This window comes from Priapulus caudatus, unplaced genomic scaffold (assembly GCF_000485595.1).
Source record: "Priapulus caudatus unplaced genomic scaffold, Priapulus_caudatus-5.0.1 Scaffold993, whole genome shotgun sequence".
NCBI classification, from domain to species: Eukaryota; Metazoa; Priapulida; class Priapulimorpha; order Priapulimorphida; family Priapulidae; genus Priapulus; species Priapulus caudatus.
This window is the reverse complement of record NW_014578054.1, coordinates 56741-66959: the sequence shown is the minus strand read 5'-3', so window position 1 is coordinate 66959 and position 10219 is coordinate 56741. Positions and strand designations below refer to the sequence as shown.

The following is a 10219-nucleotide window of genomic DNA, read 5'->3' as shown; positions in this document are numbered from 1 at the left end:
AACAAAGATAACCTTGTTCTATAAGTGGTCGGAGGTGCCTGCCTGCGGCAGTATATGGCAGAGTTAAGCAGCCGCGGGGCTCTTCTCATGCTCGTATACTGATGTGAATCATAAGGCTATCCTACACGCTCCTAACATTTCCATCGTCAGGTCCTGTGCCACGTGTCTGTGTATGCTATGTTGTGTACATGTCCGACCGGTCGTCACTCGGTTCGTGGTCGTTCGTTCGTTCGTTCGGTCGTTCGTTCAATCGTCGTATCATTCTCGTTCGGTCGTCATGTGTTTCGTTCGTTCGTTTCGCGGTCTGTTGTCGGTTCCGTCGTCCGTCCGTCCTTTCGTCCGTTCTGTTCCGGCGTCCGTCCGTCGGCCTTGCCTGCCTGTCCTGTCTATTCTGTTTTCTCTCTGCCTGGATCTGAAGTCTGTGCTTTGCGTGCCTGCATGTTTGTATTAATCTATCCGTCTTGTGTGACGCGGCCCTGGCTCGGCTGCTGGCTGTCTGTCTATAAACCTGAGTTATGGCGACCTAACTTAACGCAATAATATCTGTAGAGACGCGCATATATGCGACTTCAATTCATCAACCTACTGGAAACAGAAGACGGCTGCTACAGCTTTGGTTGCCACACTCACGCCTCCGATGGGGATACTGCGAATTTTTCCGCCGAACAGTTGCGTATATCGAACGTCTTCAGCTATATTAATGCAGGCTTTGAAGAAAGCTTCGTAAGTCTTGAGATGCAAATCAATCGATCGAGCTCGCCGTGGCTGTGTCAGTGAACGGCGTAATGCTGTAGGCTGTACATCGATGAGATTGGAGGATAAGCGATTTGAGAATCTGTGAAAGTCTGGCGGATCCCTCACAAGAGAAAATGCCCCACGACATTTTCAATAGGGGCATAGCCATTTCAACCTAAACCCTTGTATATTATCTAGCTAGTCTTCAAGTAAACAAGAAAAAGTACATAACGTCCTGTAAACATAGACAAAAGAATAAAAGCTAAAAAAAAGCTAGCGAAATAAATTCGAATTCATTTTTATGCGCCTGGTTTACGGACGCGTTAAAGCCATGCCAGGCGGAACGGCCCCAGATGGGTTAAACACTTGCCTGTACACGGAAGAGGTGGAGGATAGGCTTGAGTGAAAAGGTTGCTATCGACCGACTTGGAACGTTCAATAATAAATGATAGTGAATAAACACGAAATGTATGTTACTGCCAAAGTCCGTTAATGTTTCTAAATACATTCTTTCGCTACTATTATTGCCGAGAGTTTCCTGTTAAATGGCGTCAAATCCCTCGTCTGCAACACACATGCAGGTACAATCCTCAACCACGCCGCTGGGCAAAACAACAAGAATGTAGAGTCTATATTAATTAACCTAGTATTATAAATATATGTCCAAGAACTAAAGAAATAATACATGTATGTGGCGCTAGTATTATACGCTCTTGATATAGGTCTGGCTATATTTTCGATAGGTTTGTGTACAGCGATTCGCAAGTGTCTGTGCTACGACAGTGGTTGAGTACCTATAGTTACTTAACCAATCCACCCCGTCGCTGCGTCGTGAGCCGGAATGTATTCACAGATCACGGAGCGATATTTATATCGAAGTGAACCTGACGTAGTTGTTTGTATTCGCTAGTGTGATCTCATCGCTGGGTTCCTGTTCCCTGCGCTAGGCGCACTGATCCAGTTATTACACCCAGTAGTATGCTACGTCTCTAAAATGCCGCGTTTTCTTCTTGCTTGAAGAAAGAGGCTGTTTTAAATGTAGGTTGGGATGGCGGATTGTTGTGCTTTTGTGTATTACTACCTGTTCTTGTTTAGCGGGTAGAGAACTGCTGAGCAGGTACACGATTTATTTTATGTACCCACACGCGAATAACTGCGGTAACGACCCCCGGGCAATACAACTGGACTCTTTCTAACCTTTTTTTTTATTCATCGATTCTCTAATATTTTGCCTTCCACTCGCTTGGGTATAGTATTGAGGCTGAGACGGTGGGTCGCTACCCGACCCGACTCTGCCGACTGTTTTACGTAAGCCCACGTATGTGCGAAGCGAGACAAACGTAACGTTGTAGCTATGGGGCAGTGATGATAGTAATAATAGCGGGAAAGGGGACCAACGCGTGATGTAGAGTTTGGTGGATTAGAGTTGGTTGTGGGGACGTTTGGGGTTTGGTTGTGGACGTTTAAAGGGTTGTTTGGGGACGTTCTTGGGCGGTTTTGTTGTGGGGGCTTGTTGTTGGGGGCGGGTAGCGCGTTATTGTGGACTGTGGAGGACCAGTGCACCCTCCTTTCTTTCTCGCTTAGTTCGTTGGCCTATTTAAGCGTGGCGATGTGGTGATTTTTTGAATGTTATAAATCATCCGTTTTCTGACCCCCGTCTGAGCGGAATAATTGGATAAACACAAATGCACGGACATCATCTAACTTAACTCCGCCGCAATTAACACGCAGCTTGTAGATGTCGCCTAGTTTGAGGGAGCAGGAGACTGGAGTGATCAGCGGTCGTTACGTTATATGCGTAAACGTATAAAATCATGTCTGTGCTAACTCTTAGTAGCGATAGTTCGATGTAGTCGGCATGGCCATCCTGTCTGTCCTACCGGTCCGATGGATATTCACTCGAAATTCGGTCTACAAATTTCTTAGGCTGGTAATTTCTATTCGTTGTAGTCCTTTTGTTCTATTAGTCCTGCCGATTCTGTTTTATATTCATATTATGACGTATTTCTGTTTGTGATTTCTATAGTCGTTGGTTTGTGTTAATTACAAGATTTCGTTGCGCTTTGGCTCAGTTTATGTAAAATATCAACACTTACGGTTAATAAGGTTCTATTAAACGCTCACAAATGCGCACCAAAACGCTAAATTTCTTACAAAGTACTAGACTAGCAATATACGTCTTCGGTGCATGCATAATCACGACTACTTATGACAAAATAAACTCTAGTTCCTCGCATTTCAACATGCGCGTGTGTCCTTATAAAAGGTATTTGAAAATACCGTCCACTGTTTTTCAAATTTGCCGATGCTTGTTGACGACGTTTCGTTGCTCTGCCAGGCAAACGTCCACGGGTGTAGCAAAGATTTTCTACGGCCCCGTGTGCGTTATTCGCTTGCATACGCGCTAGCGCAATGTTCGCCGCTGTGGGCGATATCAAGCCTAAAATCAATACGTTAGTTTTCACGTTTATTACGGGCTGCACGTCTACGTTTTGGCTTGTTTCGTTTGCACAACCTACCTTTCCCGGCGTCCTCTCATTAACGACTGCGCCACTAGCAAACAGTTTACCGGGGACAAAACAATTCTTACTAACACCCTGTACAACATGTGACGTCACGCACAAACCAAGTCGATTGTTTTGTTGTTTGGAAACAAGTTAGCGTTGGCGCCCTGATTACCTGATTTTCGCACCTCTTTCTTGTTGGGAAACGTGCAGTCAAATGGGAGGAAGCGTCAGAGTTTATTTTGTCATTAAGGTAGTGTGATTATGCATTGCCACGAAGTATTGCTAGTCTAGTACTGTAGAAATTAGCGTTTTGGTGCGCATTGTGCCTTTAAACCGCATTGCTGCCTACGTTATTTAATCTCAAGCATCGAACCATCTGACGTTAAGATCGCGTCCGCTACTCTCGACTTACTCCATTTGCGGATCAGTTGACTGTATTGGGGTTGGACTTTCCGGTGAGTCTGGTATCGGAAGCAACTGAATGGATGGTTTCTTAACTAGAGTTTCAAGGCTGGCTGGTTAGCTAGACCAACGTTTTCTATGTGCTCCGAGTATCATAACGCACGGCGGACCAACGCCCACCGACGGCAGCGCAAACGCACGCACACACACCAACACACAACACACACACACACAACACACACACCGGCCAAGATGAATAAGTATCATTAATTTTAGAACAAGTTCAAAGAAATTGTCGAATTGTCAAAAAGTCAAAGTCCCGCCTTATACGTTAATTCGAATGTTTGTTGTAGCTATAACGGGGATTCATCGAAATTTATCAATGCGTGAGCCTAGGTGAGGGCAGGTGGCGACTTCACCATGCCCTAGTGTACAGAGAATTATTATCCCTGAACTACACATTGCTATTGTACCCTGCAATCGTCTACTTAATATATCCGTATATTCCTAACCTCACATTAATCCTTAGTTATTCGTAAGTGAATTAGAATGGCTAACTGCAATGTGTTTTCGTGATGTTGTTTACTCGGCTTGTCCGTGCGTGCGTGCGTTGCGCTGCGTGCGTAGGCGTGCGTGCGTGCGGCGTGCGTGCGTGCTTGGGCGTGCGTGCGTGCGTGCGTGCGTTGGTGGCGTGCGTGCGTGCGCTGCCGTGCGTGGCTGCGTGCGTGCGTGCGTGCGTGCGGATACTGGTGGAATGTAAGGCGTGACGTTTTAACTATATATTTGTTTCTTTCTGATCATCGTTTAGCAGTTCATAGGATCATGTGATGGTGGGCATTGAAGATATGCACATGGCCACCAACGGTCACCGAACGTGTACGCGACATGTGAGTGGTTCCAAATATGTCGTGCGTGCGCGCGTGGTGTGTGAGTGCGCGCCGTGTGTGTGTAAGTGCGCGCAGCCGTGTGTCTGCGCGCGTCGTGTGTGTGTGTGTGTGCGCGCGCGCGTGTGTGTGTGCCGCGCGCGCGGGTGTGTGTGTATGCGCGCGTGTGTGTGCCGCGTAGGGTGTGCGTGGAGGCGTTGCATTCGTGCGTGCGCGCGTGTGGTGTGTGCCGCGCGTGTGTTGTGTGGTGTGTGTGTGTGCGCGCGCAGTGTGGTGTGTGTGTGTGCGCGTGTGCGTGCGCGCAGCGTGTGTGTGTGTCCTGTATAGTGTATAACCGCAAAGAATTTCTCAGCTAATCACCTAAAAAAAAGAAATTGAGTTTTTGTTGTTGCCCTGCTCATTGAAGAATCATTGTTAGCGCACGTGGTACTATTTATTACACGGAGGCGTCATCGTCGAAATATGTAGAAATAATTTATTAGCCCGTCTTACTCTCTCTCATCATCTCTCTCGTCTCTCTCTCTCTCTCTACCTCTCTCTCTACTCATCATTCTCCGATCTCTCTCTCTCTCTCTATCTCTCTCTCTCCCCTCTTCCGCGCCGGCAGCGTCGTCTCGTCGTCCTCTCTCTCTCTCTCTCTCTCTCCCTCTCTCTCTCGCGCTCCTCTCCTGTCTCTCTCTCCTCCTTTCTCTCTCTCTCCTTCTTCACTCCTCGTCCGCCCTTTCTCTCTCCTCTCTCCTCAATCAATCCAACCTCTTCTCTCCTCTCGCTCTCGCTCTCTCTGTCTTCTCTCTCTCTCTCTCTCCTCTCTCTCTCTCTCTCTCGTTCTGCGTGCGTGCGTGTGTGCTGTGCGGCGTGCGGTCGGAGCGGTGCGTGGCCGGCGAGGGGGCGTTGAGTGTGTGTGTGTGTGTGTTTGAGTGTTTGAGTGTGTGTGTGTGTGTGCGTGCGTGCGTGCGTGTGTGTGCGTGTGTGCACAAGTAAGTGGAACTCTCTAATCACTCCCGTGCAGCACGCTAAGCTGGGTATAGATGCAGGGCGTGGATTCGGGTAGCACGAGCACAGCCCGGTAACAGGAGCGAAGAGGCTACACTGGTAGAGCTAGGTTACCGCGTCGCGTAGCCCCAAGTTATTATTGTTATTACATAATATCCCGATAATGTAATATATCTCCAATAATGTCACCCAGTTGTTGGGGGACCCGTACGCGTGTGGCGTCTGTAAACGGTAGGTGGCGACATCTACCGACGGTCCACGCTTCTTACTGCTGATCTCATCAGTAAACACATTGCAGTGACGTCACACTACCGTCATCCTGTCTGACGAGCAGATTTACGTCATCAGCTAGGTAATCAGTCTTACCCTTCGCTGCGTATGAATCACATGAATGTCAAAATTGCCGTTGAACGTGAGTCAAGTCTTAGCAAGCAACTTACATCTCCTGGAATGCCCCCTAGTACCAGAGCCCTTGTAGACCTAGAGACCTCGAGGTTTTCAACCACCGCGCCAGGTCATGTGTGCTGCCGTGGCTAGGTCGGGTGTAGTGTAGTGACCCGAGAAGAAGAAGAGTTACATTACTTTACTTATTTTGCTGACTTACTTTACTTTACTTACTTGACTTTAGCAGCTAGGTAATCCATATACCCTTCGCTGCGTATGAATCACATGAATTCAAAAATTGCGGTTGGTCCTAGGAAGCTTACTTACGTTACTTTAGCTTTACTGGAGTGGAGAGGTGCTGGTGGTGGATGATTGGGGGCGGGATCACACTGGATCTAGGTTCATTAACGTACACGGTCGCTTTCTTTGGCAACGTTGTCGGCGGCATGTCAGGAGACGGGCATACCCCTTCCTATATGTGCAGCATGTTGCCATGTTGAACAGATGGTTGCCACAGATGAATCAGGGACTGGTTCTGGCTCTCTCTCAAGTTTTGGTTCTCTCTCAAGTTCTGGTTCTCTATATAGTTCTGGTTCTCTATCTAGTTCTGGCTCTCTCTCAAGTTCTGGCTCTCTATTAAGTGCTGGCTCTCTGCTTCGATCTGGTTTTGTTAGATTTTCGTATCTGATTAACAAAGGATTTCGGTCCGTGATTGGTCGGTGGCAGCACGTGGACCACGCGGTGAACACGTGCACATCTACGCGCTGCAGATCTAACAGAGCTATGGCTGGGAGAGCGTGGTCCTCGTCGTGTGAAGCTGTCATGCATTGCATCTCATCTCACTCCCGCGTATATATATATATCATCAAGAGTAGATAAATAACTATTTATCTACTCTTGATATCATCTACGCCGACTGAACTTTTGCTCCGATTTTCTGCGAGGAGAGATCGCTAGAAGCTGTTTGTAGCGATTTTTTGATTGATTGTCTTGATTGTGCCGCACGGCAGGGCAGGCGTGATCGGTGAGAGAGCAGACTGTCTCTATTGCCTCTCTCTCTTGCGCGCGCTCTCTCTCTTCTGCTTACTTCTAATGTCGTGTTTCTAATTCGTCATGTCTCTGCGTATTAAATTATAACAAGAACTAATAATACATAGTGGATTACAAGTACCTTCCCGTTACCGTTCGTTGTCACTTGCGTGCCCCACCCCAACCCACGCTGCTGCTCCGTTTTGGACACTTATTTCATCACGGTCCTTCATGGGTACTATGAAGTTGTGCGATCCTTGGTCTCCGTTGTTAGAAATAAAATTAGTCTCAACATTAGTCTTAACATTATATTTCTCTCACAGACCGTTGGTAGAAGCGCGGTTGGTACGGTATGCAAGAAATTGTTGAAATGTTAAGACTAATGTTAGGAGTAATTTTGTTTCTGACACAGCGTCCCCTGGGTTTCAGCTCGTTACCTCACAGTCTCCTTTAGAATGTCCGCTTATGTGCTGATGCATTATGACGGTTAATCATTAATCTAGTTGTTCGTTGTCTAGTGAAATCTTGTCGTGAAAGAGTGCAGTTGGGGATATCTCCAAACCCCTTATATTAGCAGAGATCGTTAATATTCCCATAGCTCCCATAGGTATGTTTCGTGAGTGATGTACGGAAATTATATCAATGTTCTCACTGTTAGAGGATGTTAATTTGCATTTGAAGTTACTCTAGTAGTTGTTATCAGTCTGTCTTTCAAGTTCTAAAATTAGATTCAACAACGCGTTGCATGTGTTACAGTTGACTAAAAAGGGGAAAAATGATAAAAGGAAATGAACTTGCTGGTTAATCAATCGCGTATGAGCTCTAAAACACTAAGAATCTAAAACACTAAGAATATAAAACACTAAGAATCTAAAACTCTGTAAGAATATAAAACACTAAGAATCTACAACTCTGTAAGAATCTACAACTCGGTAAGAATCTAAAACACTAAGAATCTACAACTCTGTAAGAATCTACAACTCTGGAGGAATCTACAACTCTGTAAGAATCTAAAACTCTGTAAGAATCTAAAACACTAAGAATCTACAACTCTGTAAGAATCTAAAACTCTGTAAGAATCTAAAAGCACCGCGCGGCTCTAAAGGAATAAGGTTTCGAAAACAATCACCTACCCTCGGGAGATATTTACACACCTGTGCCGGTGTAGTAGCGCTCATTTGGGCGGCCCGATATGTCCGTGTAAACCGGTGCATCAGTGTAGCTTGATGCGGCTTAGTGTGTTTACACTGACGTTACTTACACTGACGTTACTGTAAGTGTAAGCGCATAAGGTTGCGGCCTGACCCGGGCCGGACTTACACTTAATGTTTCTTGGCGACGTTGATGGAGATTGAGATGGTGCTCGATGGAGAAATATATACTTTGAGGTCCAAGGTTGTGCGTATGAAACGGATAACCTTCATATATGAACGCGCCTGCGGGCGTGTGCGTGTCTTTGTATTTATGTGTCTAAAACGTGGCATGTTCATTCAGGTTTACCCATTTTCTAATTAACAACCTTTTTAATTACCCATTTTCTAATTAACAACCTCTGATTTCAAAGTATATATTTTTTATATCGTCATCATCAGTACACGTACCCTGACAACGTGTTTGGTATATTGACCTGAAATTGCCTGAAATTGTGTGAATTTGCTCGACATTGGTACAGACATGGGGGGACATGATGTGAGCGGTGGGTGGGTAGTGTTCCCTCGACTCCTGTGTCATGTCCTGATGGTGTGTATGGATCAGTAATGTTGTCTAGGAGCCAGGACTTGTTCTATAAGTGGTCGGAGGTGCCTGCCTGCGGCAGTATATGGGCAGAGTTAAGCACGCGGGCTTTCTCATGCCGGTATATGATGTGAATCATAAAGCTATCCTAGCACGCTCCTACATTCATCGGTCTAGTCTGTCCACGTGTCTGTATGTATGTTTGTATGTCGACCGGTCGTTCACTCGTTCGTTCGTTCGTTCGTTCGTTCGTTCGTTCGTTCGTTCGTTCATTCGTTCGTTCATTCGTTCGTTCGGTCGTTCATGTGTTCGTTCGTTCGTTTGTTCGGTCTGTCGGTCCGTCCGTCCGTCCGTCCTTTCGTCCGTCTGTCCGTCCGTCCGTCTGCCTGCCTGCCTGTCTGTCTATCTGTTTTCTCTCTGCCTGTCTGAGTCTGTGTTTGCGTGCCTGCATGTTTGTATGTTTATCTATCCGTCTGTGTGACCGGCTGGCTGGCTGGCTGGCTGGCTGTCTGTCTATAACCTAGTTTGCAACCTAACTTAACGCAATAGATATCTGAAGAGACGCGCATATATGCGACTTAATTATCAACCTACTTGAAACAGAAGACGGGCTGCTACACTTGTGTTGCCACACTCAACGCCTCCGATGGGGATACTGCGAATTTTTCCCGACATTGCTATATCGAACGTCTTCAGCTATATTATGCAGGGCTTGAAGAAAGCTGTCGTAGTCTTGAGATGCAATCATCGTCGGAGCTCGCGTGCGTGTCAGGAACGCTGTAATGCTGTATGCTGTACACGATGAGATGGAGGATAAGCGATTTGAGAATCTGGTGAAAGCTGCGGATCCCTCACAGAGAAAATGCCCATGAGCATTTCAATAGCATAGCCATTTCAACCTACCTTGTATATTATCTACTAGTCTTCAGTAAACAAGAATAAGTACATAACGTCCTGTACATAGACAAAAATAAAAGCTAAAAAAAAAGCTAGCGAAAATAAATTCTAATTCATTTTTATGCGCCTGGTTTACGGACCCTTAAAGCCCATCCACGGACCCCCAAGGGGTTAAGAACCCTTGCTGTACACGGAGAGGTGGAGGATAGGCTTGAGTGAAAAGGTTGCTATCGACCACTTGGAACGTTTCAATAATAAAATGATAGTGAATAAACACGAAATGTATTTACTGCCAAAGTCTTAATGTTTCTCTACTTTCTTTCGCCTATTATTGCCGAGAGTTTCCTGTAAATGGCGTTCAAATCCTCGTCTGCAACACACATGCAGGTACACCTCACGCACGCCGCTGGGCAGAAACAACAAGAATGTAGAGTCTATATTTATATAATCCTAGTATTATATAATATAGTCAAGACTAAAGAATAATACATGTATGTGCGCTAGGTATTATACGCTCTTGATATAGTCTCTATATTTCGTGGTTTGTGTACAGCGAATTTCCAAGTGTCTGTGCTATCGACAGTGGTTGGAGTACCTATAGTACTTACCAACACCGTCGCTGCGTGCGTGAGCGGAATGTATTCACACACGGAG

The 10219-nt window shown here is 46.0% G+C and overlaps 1 protein-coding gene across 1 annotated transcript in view; it reads left to right on the top strand.

Annotated features, from left to right (window-relative positions):
- LOC106814866 (sodium/hydrogen exchanger 2-like) overlaps positions 1-4491 on the top strand; it is a 31704-nt gene extending 27213 nt beyond the window's left edge. Inside the window, exon 12 of the mRNA XM_014819239.1 lies at positions 4456-4491. The gene's annotated coding sequence lies outside the window, so the exon portion shown is untranslated. The remainder of the gene's footprint in view (positions 1-4455) is intronic.
- Positions 4492-10219: the final 5728 nt, after the last annotated feature.